Source organism: Natator depressus, chromosome 12 (genome assembly GCF_965152275.1).
Source record: "Natator depressus isolate rNatDep1 chromosome 12, rNatDep2.hap1, whole genome shotgun sequence".
NCBI classification, from domain to species: domain Eukaryota; kingdom Metazoa; phylum Chordata; order Testudines; family Cheloniidae; genus Natator; species Natator depressus.
In genome coordinates this window covers 16,815,783-16,833,125 of record NC_134245.1, presented here as the reverse complement: position 1 = coordinate 16,833,125, position 17,343 = coordinate 16,815,783, and the positions used below count along the sequence as shown (strand labels likewise).

The window sequence follows — 17,343 nt, the reverse complement described above, 5'->3', positions numbered from 1 at the left end:
ATCCACTGGAGCACCAAAATAGTGCCCACTGACTGGACACTTGCATAAGAGTCTTGTGAATTAACAAGCACTCCTTTGGCTACTAAAATAGAAAAGCAGGCTCTGATTTCATCACAACCCACGCTGGTGACTTGTTCTAATCTCTCAGAGAGATCCCAGAGGATAGGTTTAGCTAAATTGCTATTCCACATGGATGGCTCTCATCATGAGAGTCTTATGAAGGGTTCCACCTTTCACACCTCCTCTTCAAAGTTTATATATGGAACTACTAGAATGGTTAGTGAGGAGGCATGGTTTAAAGTGCTTTCAATATACGATGATACTTGCTCTATTTCTTCATTTTGTCTGATTCAGAGAGTGCATTTGAACACCATTCTCAAGTGTCTGGAGGAAACTGGGGACTGGCAAGACCATAATGGCTGAGGCTCAGTCCAAAGACTGAGGTGATGGTAGATTAAGAGAAGCAAATAGGGGACGTGGCAAAGATTGTCACTCTCTCTTAGCAAGAATGTCTGCCCACAATTAGTCAGCTGAGTTTGCATTTTAGGCACCGAGTTTGTCTAACAGCAGATTGGAGTCTATTGCATAGCAGGTTTCAGAGTAACAGCTGTGTTAGTCTGTATTCGCAAAAAGAAAAGGAGTACTTGTGGCACCTTAGAGACTAACCAATTAATTTGAGCATAAGCTTTCATGAGCTACAGCTCACTTCATCGGATGCAATTATTTTATTACTCGTAAAGCACAGGCAACATGATTAGCCCTATGCAAGACAAAATGAAAAGAGTCCCTGTAAATCAATGCTGTTTCAAAAAAATGGAAAAAAATATCATGAAAAGAAATAAAAAGCCCAATTTAGAAAGGTTTATTTCTATGATCCTTCAAAAGTCAGGAAGCATTGCGTTGCACAAGGGTAGGGTGACCAGATAGCAAGTATGAAAAATCTGGACACATTTTATTTTATTTTTTTTGGTGGGTTATAGTTGCCTTTCTAAGACAAAGCCCCTTAATATCAGGACGTCTGATCACCCTGCACAAGGCCCCCAGAGGCTAACATGAACAGTAACCTTCCTGTCACTTTTGCAAGCCCAATACCCCCAGACTATACCGAGGAAGGTGGTATATAAAGAGTCACATTTGTTATTTTGCAATGGCACTTCCTGGGGCCCAGTCCCCTTTTTTATTTTCACTGTAAAATACATACCTTTCCTTTGGGAATCTTCCCTGGACTGCTATGATGTCCAGGTGCAGGGAGTGTGTTAATTTAAAAGAAATCCAGAAACATTTACAGTTTGTGGAGCAACATTAAATTGGTAAGGGATCAAATGAATATGTGCTTTTTCAGGGTTCTGTTCCCCGCTCCCACACAGGCTCACTGTGTGGACTCGAGCAAATCTCTCAGGGCAGCATTTTCACTCCTCTCTAAAGTTAATTATTCTACTTGAGCTTATTTCAAAGTCACTGTGCATCTTCCTCCAGCTGAAACCAATGGGAGCTGTGGATGCTTAGCACTGCTGAAAAAGTAAGCACCATGGAGTCCGGGCACGCACAATCAGTGGCCAGTTTTGAAAACATTGGCTGTAAAGTTTCTGTGCTTTCAGGGTGTGATCCTGTATTCAGTGGGAGTGAATGTGCCCAGCCCTGGACAGCCCTTTGTTTTCCCAGCTGTAAAAGGGGAGAACAAAATATTCAGTGTTTTCCCAAGGGTGTCGACTAATTTATTGGTAAAATGCCTTGAGACCCTCAGCTGGATATCACTAGAAAGGGGCCGTGTTACTGTTTCCACCTCTAATTTCTGTGACTTTGGGCATGTTTCCTGAGCCAGCTGACTTCTGTAATAACAAAGGAGTTTTTGAGAAGCCCAAGTTGATGAAATTATATATCTTATCAGCCCCAGTAAAAGAGTCTGCAGAAACAGGAGAGAGAGAGAGCAGGTTGCAACGGTCTGTAGATAAAGGAGCCTGTGTTTAATACTTTCAAGCCGGGGGGGGGGGGACGACAGAGTGGAGGTGGGGGGCAGCACAAAACAGCATGTGTTTTTAGAAGTGAAGCAAATCAAAACAGAAAACAAAGCGTTTGGATGCATAAGGAATGGGACAGTAAATAATGCTGAAATAGAATACCCCATATAAATCCAGGGAACACTGTGCTCAATTCTGGTAACCCTATGTCAAAAAGGATACAGCAGAACCAGAGGGGATTCAAAGACGAGCCACAAACGCGATTCGAAGCCTGGAAAAACGACATGTGAAAAGGCATGGGATTGTTTAGGTTCAGAAGGCAGCTAATAAAAGGAAGATACGATAAAGGCATACGGGAAGGAGAATGGCATGGAGGCGATGAATTGGGTGGCCCTGTTCGCTCCATACCCCCTGAACAAAGGTCAGTGGGTGTAACTGCAAAGCCGCACGGAGCCGCAGAAGGAATGGCTCTTTCACAGCCAGGCTGCGGAATGCCTGGCAACCCGGCATCGCCGCCTGAGACCAAGAATGTAGCCGGCTTCCAGGGCAGGCCACTGGCAGGGAGAACAAGGCAATGCGGGGGAGGGGGAGAGAGCCCGGCGGGGCACAGCCAGGGTGAGCCAGAGAAATCTCTACCCACAAACCAGCGTCTCCCGCAGCCTGCTGGGGCCGGGCTGGCACCCCCGCGGCGGGCAGGCCATTTGTCAATGTCACGCGGCTGGCTTCCCGGCGACTGGCACTGGCTGAAGCATCTGGTGCCGGCCCGGGGGCCCAGGACAAGCTGGCCCCGGGATCTCAGCCTGGGCGGTGAGCCCGAGGTTGCTAGGAGCGATGCCTCGAAGGAGGCGGCCCCAGGGACTTCAGTCTCCCCCCTTAGCAGGCCCCCAGCCCGCCCCTGGGGCTGCCGCCGTGCCCCGCACCCCTGCCGGCGCCGCCGGTTCCCCCCGCCCCTCCAGCTCCCGGGACGCCCGCTGCTCTTCGCACGGCACCGGGCGCCCGCCTCCCAGGGCCCCCCTCCGGCCCCGCCCCCGGGGGCGAGCCCCTCCGCCCCGCCCGGCCCGCGCCGCGCTCACCTGGCTGGCGGCGGCGCCGCTAGGGGGCAGGGAGCGCGCGGCGCCTTTCCGCCCAGGCTCGCCCCGGAGCCAGACGCGACCCGCTGCAGGTGAGTGGCCGGCGGGAAGGGGCCCCCGGGTCCCCAGGCAGCGCAGCCCGCCGAGGCGCCCCGGGCCGGGGCTCTGCTCCCCCCCCCCCCCCCGCAGCCGCTGCCCGGCCCCGGGGCTCCGCGCCGGCGGGCTGGGCGGACGCGGGCTCGCCGGGCGGCAGCGCCCCGCAGCTTTCGTGGGCGCGGGCAAGGGAGTGAAGGGCAGGCTCCGGAGCAGCCAGCGACACTCGCGTCCTCAAGCGCCTGGCTCCGCGCCGCCGCGGGCAGCCGGCCCCTGCCCCGCGCCCCTGGAGCTGCCCCGGGGACCTGCCCTTTCACAGCGCCCCGCTGCTGGTCCACAAGCCGGCTCCTGGCCACTGATCACTCGGTTGGGCCAGCCCCTGGGAGGGGGTTTGTAGCACCGCCGGCTGGAGCCGCTGAAAGGGAAGGCGAAAGGGTCTTTTTTATCCTCTGCCAGCTAAGCGGCGCTCGGAGCTGTGTGTTTCCTCCGCTTTACCTGCCCCCCTCCCCGGTGCAATATCTTCTCTAAAACTCATCCTGGGGAATAGAAGTTACTTTTGGGTAATAGGGCGAGCTGCTAACTGGACTGAAAGTCAGCCTCTTCCTAAAGCAAGTTCAGTTTGCGACAGCTGTGTGTGTATCCCTCTAGTCTCTTCCATTCTCCTGTTCCCCAAGTGTTGAAGATAAGTCCTCCAGTTCTGGGTCCGGGTTCTCCAAACACACCCAGGCTTAATTTTACTATGCTGAATAGTCCCTCAGTGGGAGTAAAGGTAAGCAAGTGTGTAAGTGTTTTTGTAGGATCAAGGCTTTAGAAATGAGACTTTGAGCTGACCTAGATCAGAATCCCTTTGAATTTCATACAAAGTTCTAAAAGTGGTAATGACTGAAATATAAAATATTTTAAAACAACTTATAGCTTTACAGTAACCCAGGCACACATGGAAGTTAGTGAGTCACGATTTCTCACCATGTGACAAATAGCAGACAAACTGCACCCAAGGAATCTGAATAGAGATGATGTAAGACTTGCCAGAACCTGTTTCTGAAGTTGATGCACTTGATGTTAGCAAATTATAGTAAAACCAATTGTGACAAAAATATGTGGCGAAGCATGATTGAGAACAGAAAAATGGAGTGAGCCAGATCATACGTTCCAATATGCATGCACAGCTCCCATTGAAGTCAGTGAGAGTTTTATGTGCATACTGGAGAGCAGAAGTTGTCCTGTGTGTTTAAATATTTTCTGTGTTAGAAATTCTCAATCCATAATCAGTGATTGATGGGCCTTTCTCTGTAGAAGAGGACAGCAGCAGACAAACAATATTATCTCAGCATCTGAGAGTGGAAGTTATGGTTTAGCTGGTAAATCTTACTTGGGTCAGGAAGTTCTAATAAAACACTGAAGATACAGAACCTTTTGGTCCTGATCAATGTGTGTTTGTAAGAGGTTTATGTTAACCAAATGGAGATATTGAAATCTATGGCAGGAAGTTCTACAGACTACTTTCTGCAAAGACTTACACGTGTGCTTAACTTGATTGTATTGTGAGTAGTTCTACTGAAACTGCTTGCAGTGTGTGAAGCTAAACAGCTGTGTAAATCTTGACAGGATCAGGGCCTTAGTTAATGTTGACTCATTTAAGGTATAAATGATTTTCCATTAAAAGCAGTTGTCTTGAGGGGAGATACCACTAATTACATTTTTACAAGCTATAGCAACTTCTGATAATAAAAATGCCCTGCTTTTGTAGATGTGAGGAAATCTGGTAAACTTCGGGGTTGATGATTGTTCCTTGATTACATGGGCCAGATGATTGAAAACATAACTTACTGGCCTTGTCTTTTGCACAGCAGAACAACATGAAGCCAGGAAGCTGTCTTAACAGTAGTGGAGTGTTTGGGTGCCTTTTTCTAATATTTCTACATAATGTGGCCTGACACATCACTGAAAGGGGTATTAGGAAATCAGAGAGAAAACTTGCAAACGTTTCTCAAGAGATTGGTCAATGTTTGGTAGGCCAAAAGAATCATACATCTGTGATTCACTTCTAATTTCAGTGGGAAAGTTTTACACTATGGAGACTTATGTGACTTCAGCTTAATAACCGGCTAAAAACATTCCAAAATGTTTACCAGGGCAATCAGACTCTATTATTGTTACTTTTTATTTGTTTGAGATAAATCAAGTACAACATTTTGTAATGTCATATTGTCGTATAGTTAATACTGAAGACAGGGATCTCTCCAAAATCTATCAAGCCTAATGCTTATTTCATAAGTAGGTCTCTTTACAACTTTATGGTCTTTGGAAGTAATTTAGAATCTATTGAAGAAACCAGGACTTGGTCAACAGGAGTGCTGACAATTGGAAAATACATTTGAAAGCAATTTTGAACTGTTTTAAAATAAATACTAACTACGGTATTTGAATTTGGCTCAGTAAGGAAGAATCTGCTGTTTTCCAGTGAGATGTAAATACTAAAAACATTTAGACAATGTTTTCTGATTATGATTCGCTACAAGACAGAACACTGTTTTTTCCTGTAACAGGGACGCTGGAAGATGAGCAAGCATTTTGAAGATAATTGATTAGAAAGAGAAATAACCAAAGGTTTTATTGTGTGTACACACACAGACTAGCAGTCTTAATATCCTGTTCTGTAGTTCAAAATACTGAAGTATACTCTAAAGAGGGGATATGCACTTAAGGCCAGCACCAAAATACAAATTTAGAAGACCTACAGCTATTATAATAAAATATCTTTTGAAGATAGGTAGACACTGACAATATCGTAATATTCTTATTTATGTTTTAATAACAAATACTGAGAAAGAGAAAAGAAACTTTCTAAGAGGCTTAAATTATGACCGAAATCAAAATGCCTTTTATTTAAGGCATCCTGGTCTAAGAGTGTTGGCTTATGAACTTTTTATTTATTTAAGAGTATTGGCTTATGAACTTTTTATTTGCTCTTTCCATCTCCTTTAATCATAAGATTAGATTGGTATGATGTCTGCTGTTAAAACCCATGATGGATTACACTTTGTGTGTGTGGTGACACAAATGGTTAGGTTTTGAAGATACTTACTTTGCAATGGTTGCCATTAAAGTCAACAGGGGCCAACAATCACCATGTGTGATACTGCAATTTTCCATTGTACTCAGAATGGAGAATAACAGTGATATCCAGAATGCCACTGTCTGGGCATAGTAGGTTCATGTTGACTTCCACTGTATGTCATGTAGCATGCCAGAGACTACTGAGAACAGAAATCAGGATCCGTGGGCATTCTTGTAAAACAGCCATTGCATTTTTAAAATCGTTCCTAATAGGGCTGTTGATTAATCGCAGTTAACTCACGCGATTAACCAAAAAAAGTAATCACGATTATTACCAGTTTTAATTGCACTATTAAACAATAGAATACCAATTGACATTTATTAAATATTTTGGATGTTTTACAACATTTTCAAATACACTGATTTCAATTACAGTGCAGAATACAAAGTGTACAGTGCTCACTTTATATTCTTATTACAAATATTTGCACTGTAAAATGATAAACAAAAGAAATAGTATTTTTCAATTCATCTCATACAAGTACTGTAGTGCAATTTCTTTGCCATGAAAGCGCAACTTACAAATGTAGGTTTTTTTTTAACATAACTGCACTCAAAAACAAAACAATGTAAAACTTCAGAGCCTACAAGTCCACTCAGTCCTACTTCCTGTGCAGCCAATTGCTAAGACAAGCAAGTCTGGTTACATTTACAGGAGATAATGCTGCCTTCATCTTATTTACATTGTCACCTGAAAGTGAGAACAGACATTTGCAGGGCACTTTTGTATCCAGCATTGCAAGGTATTTAAGTGCCAGATATGATAAACATTCATATGCTCCTTCATGTTTCGGCCGCCATTCCAGAGTACATGCTTCCATGCGGATGATGATCATTTAAAAAAAAAAAGAAAAAAGAAAAAAAGTGTTAATTAAATTGTGACTGAACTCCTTGGGGGAGAATTGTATATCTCCTGCTCTGTTTTACTCGCATTCTGCCATATATTTCATGTTATAGCGGTCTCAGATGATGACCCAGCATGTTGTTCGTTTTAAGAACGCTTTCACTGCAGATTTGACAAAATGCAAAAAAGGTACCAATGTGAGATTTCTAAAGATAGCTACAGCACTCGAACCAAGGTTTAAGAATCTGAAGTGCCTTCCAAATCTGAGATGGATGAGGTGTCAAGCATGCTTTCAGAAGTCTTAAAAGAGCAACACTCCGATGCGGGAACTATGAAAACTGAACCATCAAAAAAGAATATCAACCTTCTGCTGGTGGCATCTGACTCAGATGATGAAAATGGAGATGTATCGGTCGCACTGCTTTGGATCGTCATCGAGCAGAACCTATCATCAGCATGGACGAATGTCCTCTGGGATGGTGGTTGAAGCATGACCGGACATATGAATCTTTAGCACATCTGGCACATAAATATCTTGCAACGCCAGTTAAAACGGTGCCATGTGAACACCTGTTCTCACTTTCAGGTGACATTGTAAACAAGAAGTGGGCAGCATTATTTCCTGCAAATGTAAACAAACTTGTTTGTCTGAGCGATTGGCTGAACATGAAGTAGGACTGAGAGGACTTGTAGGCTCTAAAGTTTTACATTGTTTTATTTTTGAATGCAGTTATTTGTTGTACATAATCCTACATTTGTAAGTTCAACTTTCATGATAAAGAGATTGCACTACAGTACTTGTATTAAGTGAATTGAAATACTGTTTCTTTTTTACAATGCAAGTATTTGTAATAACAAATAGTGAGCACTGTACGCTTTGTATTCTGTGTTGTAGTTAAATCAAGATATTTGAAAATGTGGAGAACATCCAAAAATATTTATATAAATGGTATTCTATTATTGTTTAACAGCACGATTAAGTGCACAATTTTTTTAATCGCACAATTAATCTCATGATTGAGTTTTTTTAATCGCTTGACAGCCCTAGTTTCTAGTGAAGCTAATGACAATGGGATTAATAGAAAACAAGAAAGATACTTAGGGACTGAATTATGGACATATTGATACCCATATGGCGTGTGCTAAGTGAAAGACCAGGTGATAATTTGGAGATAATTAATTTAGATGCTGGCCTAAATAGAAAACAGATAGCAGTGTCTCCATTTAATACATATGTTTGTGTGACTGGGAGTTGTACATTAATCAAAAAAGACACTGTATCTTTGGGAATTACAGAAAATCCTGGGGCTTCCCACTCTGCCTGGCTACAGATTTATTTCTTGAGTTACATCTTTGATTTAGGAATAATATAATAGATTTTAAGGCCAGAAAGGACTATTATGATCATCTAGTATGACCTGTATAACACAGGCCATGGAATATCACTCAGTGATTCCTTTGTCAGTTGCATACTCCTGGCTGAACTGCAACATTTCTTTTAGAAAGCTATCCAGTCCATTTTGTAGTTGGGAATGTTTATTTTGTTTGCTTGCTTTGGGGTTTTGGATTTATATAATATATAATGAATGTGAGACTTCACTAAGCACCTAGGGAACTTTAATGTTGTGGTGGTTTTAGATTAAATGCTTGTGTTTTTACTCTGATTTTATTTTTAAAAAGATTGTTTTATTGATTATAGGTGCCCAGGTACCTGTCGCTGGGGAGGGATATAAAATTATAAATAAACCAATACTGGAGACACGGGTTTCTTTTCTTGTCATTTGCTCTTCAGAATATCAAGGGCTGTCTGTGCTGCACAAGCATGTAGACTGATTAAGAAGTGACAGTGGTATATAAGTAAGCCCCTGCATTTGCAGATTAAACCAATTTTTTAAAATAAAATTTCCTGGGTTTTGTTTTTCACTCTACTTTTGTATCATTCAAATATATAAAAAAAACTTGTTTTATTAGGAAATCACAATACATTGCATGAGATAGTGTAGGGCCTTACCAAATTCACGGCCATCGAAACATGCATCACGGACTGTGAAATCTGTGTCGTTCTGTCCCCTCCTCCCCCTCCCGCCCATGAAATCTGGTCTTTTGTGTGCTTTTACCCTATGCTATACAGATTTCACGAGGGAGATCAGTATTTCTCAAATTGGGGCGCCTGACCCAAAAGGGAGTTGCAGGGGGTCACAAGGTTATTTTAGGGGGGTTTCAGTATTGCCACCCTTACTTCTGCGCTGCCTTCAGAGCTGGGTGGCCCGAGAGCGGTGGCTGCTGACTGAGAGCCCAGTTCTGCAAGCAGCCGCACAGAAGTAAGGGTGGCAGTACCATACCAGGCCAGCCTTACTTCTGCGCTGCTGCTGGTGGCGGCTCTGCCTTCAGAGCTGGGCTCTTGGTCAGCAGCTGCCGCTGTCCAGCTCTGAAGGCAGCGCCGCCGCCAGCAGCAGCTCAGAAGTAAGGGTAGCAGTACCGCAACCCCCCCTACAGTAACCTTGTGACCCCCGCCCTCCCCCACAACTCCTTTATGGGTCAGGACCCCTACAATTGCAACACTGTGAAACTTCAGTTTTAAAGAGCTAAAATCATGAAATTTACGATTTTTAAAATTCTAGGACTGTGAAATTGACCAAAATGGATCATTCATTTGGTAAGGCCCTAGATATATGTATTATGATAATACATTAGTCTGTGTGTATATGCAAAGCTGCCTGTTGAAGTAAGGCTATGTATTAGTCTAGAACAGGGATGGGCTAACTTTTTGGCCAGAAGGCCGCATCGGGGTGCGAAACTGTATGGAGGGCCGGGTAGGGAAGGCTGTGCCTCCCAAAACAGCCTGGCCCCCTCCCCCTATTCGCCCCTCCCACTTCCTGCACCTTGACTGTCTGTCTCCCTCAGAACCCCCGCCCCATCCAACCCCCCCGTCCCCTGACTGCCCCCTCCTGGGACCCCCTGCCCCAAACCGCCTCCCCCCAGGATTCCCATGCCCTATCCAACCCCTCCTGTTCCCCGACCCCTGACTGCCCCAGAACCTCTGCCCCATCCAACCGCTCCCTGTCACCTGACTGCCCCCTGGGACCCCCCCACCCCTAACTGCCCCTGCTCCCTGTCCCCTGACTGCCCCCCGGGACCTCCTACCCAACCCCCCCCCCCACCGCTGCGTGCGCCGCTGCTGCCCCCTTACCATGCCGCTCAGAGCAGCAGGAGCTCATAGCCCCACTGCCCATGCGGCGGCGTGGCTACGTGGGAGGGGGAACAGCAGGGGAGGGGCCAGGGGCAAGACTCTTGGGCCAGGACTCAGGGGCCGGGCAGGATGGTCCCGCGGGCTGTAGTTGGCTCACCTCTGGTCTAGAAGATTCACACAATAAACAAACAGGCACGCATGCAAGCTCTGAAGCGTGTGTGCATCTGAACATACTGATGAATCTCACGCCCACCATGTACACTTTTCAAGCTGTTAGCAGATAACAGTTTAAAGATTTGACACACTAAAATGGGAAGAAAATGAAAATCTATGTCAGAATACGTTTCAGAACACAAGGAAGTATTCAAAAGTTTAAAAAAAAAAAAAGGAGAAAAGGATGAAGTTGAGTGTATGCGTTACAAATAGTGTGACCCAATTATTACATGTAAATATTTATAGGCTAATATTTCGATGTCTGCAACATTAAACTGTTTGTTCAAATGAAAAGTTTTATTTGGGGATTAGAGAGAGATTGTTTTATTAAACTCAGAGATGGCATTGTGTTTTGAGTTCTAATTTAGTTCTGCCACAAGCCACGTTGATGAACAGAATTCAGAGCATTAATCTACTGAATACTCCCCTCCCCCCGCATCTTTCCGTCCACCAAAATAAATCCTGATATTGACTCAGAAAAATTATTAATAGTTTTTTGCACTGATTTTTTACGTGTTTTTGTTGTGGTAATAAACACTGATAAATCCCTGGGAAAAATTAAATAAAATTAAAACTGAAAATGAAGGGCCCTATGAATGAGAAGTACTGCATACCAGCGGTGGGTATTTTCTGGCTCTCCTTAACTAGTATTGAAAATGGTTTGGTTATTGTGGAGACGTAACACCTGACACAACCCTGATGCTTCATTCTGGGTTGACAAGGAGCAAGGTTTTCCAAAGGTGGGTTATTTTTCTATCCACATGGGGATGTGGATCCAAGGGAGAGAACATGAGTAGAGATGCAATGGTTAGGATTTTCAGAGGAGATTGTAGGTGGTAGGTGCAATTCCTTGAGTCTTCTTCTGAAAATCTCAGTTTATGGGTCTGATTGAGCAAACCTTTACTTCTGCGCATAATGCTTAATACTGCTACTATTATTGAGAACAAGATTTTGATACCTGTACTCTCACTCAGTTGCACCTTACTTCATGAATTGTTCCATTGACTTCAATGTGGTACACTTTTTAACATGGGTTAAGATATTAGAATCTGACCCTTAGTGGCTAGTCCCATTTGAAGTCACATGAGGACTGGACTCTCGTTGATCTAAACTAGCTTTACTATCCTCCTCACCTTCCTTGAGAAGGTGCCCAGTCATTACTAAAGTTCTTCAGGAAAGTTCTTTAAACATCTCAACTGTAGTATAGTTTCAAAAACTGAGTATTTCTTCTAGGGATTATAAGTGGTGGACAGTAAATATTAATAAAAGAAACAAAGGATCTGTTTTTTTAAAAAAGATAAAAGCTACAAAGATTCAAGATGATTATTTGGTAGGTTGACAGGATATTACAGCTGATAAGCTTGTATTTTTGCCTGTTAGTCAAATCAGATCATAATCTATTAAAATCAGGAAGTGCACTTTCGTCCTCAGCTTAATATATTTTCAAAAATAGAGTAATTTGTAAGTAATACCTCCACGAAACCCTGAAATCTAGTGTTCACTGATACATACATTTTACTGTTCAAAATGGGGAAAAAAGAGGAAACATTTTGAGTATTTCAAAACTATTCAGTAGGGTTCTTAATGGGAGATATGTAGCAACATACGTTTAAAAATTCACCATTGTAGCTTTTCCTGTGCATACAAGTGATACTGAAGATATTAAATCTTTATCATACTTGAATTTATTGATCTTACTGCTTAGTAACCATATTGTAGGAATCTTTTTTTTTTCAGGAAAGTGTTAAAATCTGTATCAAGTTTGGATATTTTTGTAGGTTTTAGATCCAATCCTGGGAAGACATGAACCGCTTAACTTTGCGCTCAGTGAATAGTCTCATTGACTTGATATGGCCAAACTAAGCACGCATGCAAGTCTCTGTGTGATTGGGGATTTATTAGGAATATATCTGTATTTTGAACTCCATCTTCAGCTATATTGCTTATCTTCTTTCTAACTGTCAACTTGCGAAGAATGGAGCTTTAAGTAGGTGAACAATTTGCTGTACGCTGACTTTGAAGTATGTGGGGAATTGATGTAAAGACATTACAAGCACTCATCTATTGAATGTAAGAATCCTTTATGCAATGTTTTGCAGATCCAGGCAGCTGCCTGTGCAAGTTACGACTTATGTTGGTGGACTGTATTCAGATGGAATTTAACTTCAAAGTTAAATTGTTTAAAAAAACAAATTTTCAGTCACAAGCCAGTGAAAGTTCATGGTGAGTTTCACAATTTATTAGTATTATCCTAAGTGTTCAATTTTTTAAAAAAGTGGCACAACTTAAACTTGACTGTGCCGCGTACACTAAAACTGATATTTCAAAATATTGGACACATTTTCTGTTACGTAACATAAAAGGCTGAGCTGTTGAACCTTATAATTCAGGTGAGTGGCTTTTTGATTGAAATTTTATTTGGGTTGCCTATATTGTTATCAGTTTTGTTGAATTTGAGCAGTAAACTTCCTTTATTGAAATTTAAAATGTAAGTGGTTTAACATACCTGAGGTATAAATGAAAATATGAAACTGTAGCCCTGATTCTGCAGTGAGCGGTGCATAGACAGAAACCTCTGCCTATGCAGAGACCCACTGAAATCACTGGGGAGTATATTACAGGATCAGGGCCTTTTATCTGTAAATAAAATACAAAAATAGACTCTCTTCTGATTGATAAAATGCTGTGAAGGTCTTTGTGATCTGTGGTTTAGCGCTTGCGGCAGTTCTTAGTTAATTTTCAGTCTCTTGTTGCCTTAGCTAAAAGAAAAGAGCTTCCCCCCATGCTTACTGGGTCATTGTGGTTAATTTCTTGATCAGTTTGGAAGTTCATTGTTAAAGTTCCATATGCGAACTTGTACTTTTCTGTCATTGAAGAGTTCCAAAAGAGGTACTTCCCAAAACATTTGGAGAGAGGCATGTTTCCTATGTTTTTGGAACATATGGAATGTAAATGGAAAATAATAGCGGTGTTACCATATGTATCGCAGTAGAATTATAGACAATAAACAACTGGTACTGGTTAGATACATGTGGCAAGTCAGTATTACTGTTAGGATTAATATTTTTGTTTGTTTACACCTTTAAAAAAATTAACTCAAAACTACAAACTGTGCAGTTAACTTGTGTACATAGCCACAGGTTCCTATTGCTGTGGCTTTTCTTCTAGCTCCCTTCTTTTTGGGCGGGAATATACTTAAAAAGCTGCAGCTTCACCTCTGTCATGCGTTAGTGAAGATTCTGCTATGCCAACGGGAGAGCTTCTGTCTGCACTAGGAGTTGTGCTGGTATAACTGCATCGCTCCGAGGCATCGATTTTTCACATGCCTGAATGACGTAGTTATACTGATATAAGTTTGTAGTGTAGACCTGGCCTTACTAAGCCCACCTGTTGCATTGCCTTAAATTGGACAGAACGCTCTTCAGAATATAGACTCTCTCTTGTGTGTAGGGCCCTACCAAATTCACAGACATGAAAAATGGGTCACAGACCATGAAATCTGGTCTTTTGTGTGCTTTTACTCTAAACTATACAGATTTCATGGGAGAGACCAGTGTTTCTCAAATTGGGGGCCCTGACCCAAAAGGGAGTTGTGGGCGGGGGAGGTGTCGCAAGGTTAGTTTAGGGAAGTCACAATATTTCCACCCTTACTTCTGCGCTACCTTCAGAGATGGCCTAGAATTCCTCTATGGGTCAGATCCCTAAAATTAAAACACTGCGAAATTTCACGTTTAAATAGCTGAAATAATGAAATTTACGATTTTCAAAATCCAATGACCATGAAATTGACCAAAATGGACCGTGAATTTGGTAGGGCTCTAATTATGTGGTTGTAAGAGCACTGATTTGGGCCTCTGGGTGATGATGCTATAGGCACATTGAATATATACTAATGTGCCTGATGAACACACAGATATGTGACTGGTATAATTGTTTTGTTCAATAATACTTCTAACACTTTTCATGTGTCGATGATTACCAAGGCAAGTATCCTCTCCATTTCAGGCATAAAAAGTTAAGTAACTTGCCCACAGTCATGCAATTATGAATGGCAAAGTCAGGATTAGAACCTGGGTCTCCCAGCCCTCAGTTCTTGCCCTATCCACAGGATTGCTCTGTCTCATAGCTTGGTAATGGAGTTAAGATATGTGTGTTTATGTTGCAGGGTATCCTTCAAACAGAAACCTCCTTTGTTTTAATAGAAACCAAACATTCTCTTCCATAATAGTTAGCCTATGACAATTGGATTGCAGTATCAGTGGGTTATATTGGAATCCTAATAGTTTATTGTGCATGGGTTTTTCAGTGATTTCAAAGAAACAAAAAGCAACCCAATTCAAGATACTGTTTCCTTCAGGATCAATGGCAAAAACTCTTCCCTCCCCATACTGCTGTGCACTGGCTGCTGTCCCCTGAGTCAAGAGAGGGCTGTGTTTCATTGCTACTACGTGTACGTATGAGTAGCTGTAAGGCATTTCAGGATGCATGTAATTATTATTCTGTAACTAGAAATGAGGATCAAAGACTGTGTTTTATATAGCCCACTTTCTTTTCTTACGTGAATAAATGGCAGATTCTGGGTAAAAATAAAAATGACAAAGGCCACCAAAATTATAATGAACAGTTAAATAACAGATAGGAACTTGTTGTTCCTGTGAACCTGACTGAACATACTCCTGACAATGAAGAATCAATGTTGCACTGAAGTTTCCATGTGCTGGAGGTTTATAGGGTATATTTGCTGGTCATACTTAAGCAGCTTTCTGTACCCTTCTACTAACAAGTTGCTGAAGCTGAATTCGAAGTTGACCTTGCTATGTATTCAAATGCTCACTAACCTATGTATTATGTATTACTTTTTGCTAAAAAGTAATACAGGCCCTTGTATCATTTTCTCTTACAAGAGCAATGTAGATAACTGCCGTTTAGCATGTGACTTGTACAAGCCAGAGTTTTCAAATTTGCAAGATTGTTATAACACTTTCTGCAAGGGAATCAGATCATGGCTTTGTCAGTAATTGAATAGGACAACACTGAATCTTTTCCTATGCATCTAGATATATTGAACACGTCAAGGCACCTAGTCTTGTTACCCTGCTGTATAGCCCAGCCAAACCCGTGTGGGCAGGAGCTGGCAGAGGTGTGCCTGGAAATTAAGGGCATCAGGTGGTGGTGTGTAGGGACAGCTGCATTGATGGATCTATTCTGTTATGAATCCACTGGATAGTCACTCCTGTGGAGTGGGAGCATACCAACAGCAGGGGGCTTAAAGTACTTCCACTGTTGCTCCTCAGCCAAAGTGGTGGGTGAAGGAAGGATTTTTTCATGCTGCTGTGCAGAACACCAGTGGAAAGTCTGGTCCCGCTGGGACATGGTTTGAAATATCTACCATACAGTACACTTGTTATAAATTTACTGAAAAAATATCCCCTAAAATGGCTTGCCTAAATTTCTTAAGACTTTACAGAAAACGTCTCCTGGGACCTATGACAGGCCAAAAGTAGTGTGTGTGTTGGGGTCAGAAACAGGGCTTGAGTGTATGAAAGAGTACAAAGGGTCAAACAGCATAGCAAACTGAATCAGCAGCCATGTAAGAACAAGAACACTTTCATGCACACCAAAACGTCGGACTTTTTTCCACTCATTGGAAGTGTAAATAAACTGAAAGGCGGTTGACTAAACGAGACACGTTGTTAGCGTTTCCTCAGCGACATTGTATTGTCAGGAAACCTGCCAGATGCCTCTTGGCAATATGTTGTGGCATCATTGGAACAGCAGAAAGCGCTACTGAGTCAGACATGTATCAACAGCCTTTTGCAGGTGTGTGAGTCACCATGGGACTGTCAAGAATTTACCAAGAGTGAAGGAATCATCCAATGCCCCACAGAACACTCTGTATTTCTCTGAGACACTTAGTTAATAAAGTAATACATTCCTGTTTATAATACTCCCTTTGTAAAAGGCTGGTGTTCAGAGCCAAGGGCTTTGGATCTAATAGCAATAGAAGTAATGTAAAGAGTATTTTGTAAAAGCGACTTTGATTAAGCTGGGAGGTCTTAGAGTACATGTCTTGTATCAGGAGCAGCCTTATCATAAATGCCTAAGATAGGCAGATAAACTTGAGACTACATGTGACTGATGATTATACTGGTCGTGATTTTAATCTCTTTTTTTTAACCAGTTCAGGGGTTTATTGTAATGGTATTTAGCAGCTCATGTTCTTCATTTGCACTGTATTTGCTGGATGCTGGGAGTTTGTGTCCAAATTATTGTTAGTTTTGCTTTTATATAGAATTTATTTTTGTTATGCTGGAGGCTTATTTTCAAAGAACTTCAGTGAATGATCAGACCCCACCTAGTGATGAGTCACTTTAACTGAGACATACAGTTTTCCATCCATATAACCTGCATGATGAAGGAAAAAAAAATAATTCCAATAAAATGGCAAGGTAAACCACAGAAGATTGGATACAGGTAGGCAGAAGTCGGAGGGCTGGATCCAAAGTCCACTGAAGTCAACGAGAGCCTTTCCATTGACTTCAGTTGGCTCTGGTCAGGCCTTATGGTCCTGATTCTTCAAGGTGTTGAGTGCTTCATGCAAGGTGCCAAACACGGTTAACTCCTTCGGCATCAATTGGAGTGGAGGGCACTCAGCACCTTGTACAGAGTGAGCCTAACAGCTCACAGGATGGAGGACTTTAATGCTGAAGCAAACTTGAGTTGGAGGCAGTGAGAGGAGAAAAACATTTATACAGAGAGAATAGTTGGTGGGTTGTGTGTATGTGTCTCTCCCATCATCCACTGCTGCAGTTAGGGTGACCAGATGTCCCGATTTTTAGGTCTTTGTCCCGCGTC

At 42.5% G+C, this 17,343-nt stretch overlaps 1 protein-coding gene across 1 annotated transcript in view; it reads left to right on the top strand.

Annotated features, from left to right (window-relative positions):
• Nucleotides 1-3,096: 3,096 nt before the first annotated feature.
• ADCY7 (adenylate cyclase 7) overlaps nucleotides 3,097-17,343 on the top strand; it is a 125,902-nt gene continuing 111,655 nt past the window's right edge. The window contains exons 1-2 of the mRNA XM_074968627.1: nucleotides 3,097-3,120; nucleotides 12,588-12,711. The gene's annotated coding sequence lies outside the window, so the exon portion shown is untranslated. The remainder of the gene's footprint in view (nucleotides 3,121-12,587; nucleotides 12,712-17,343) is intronic.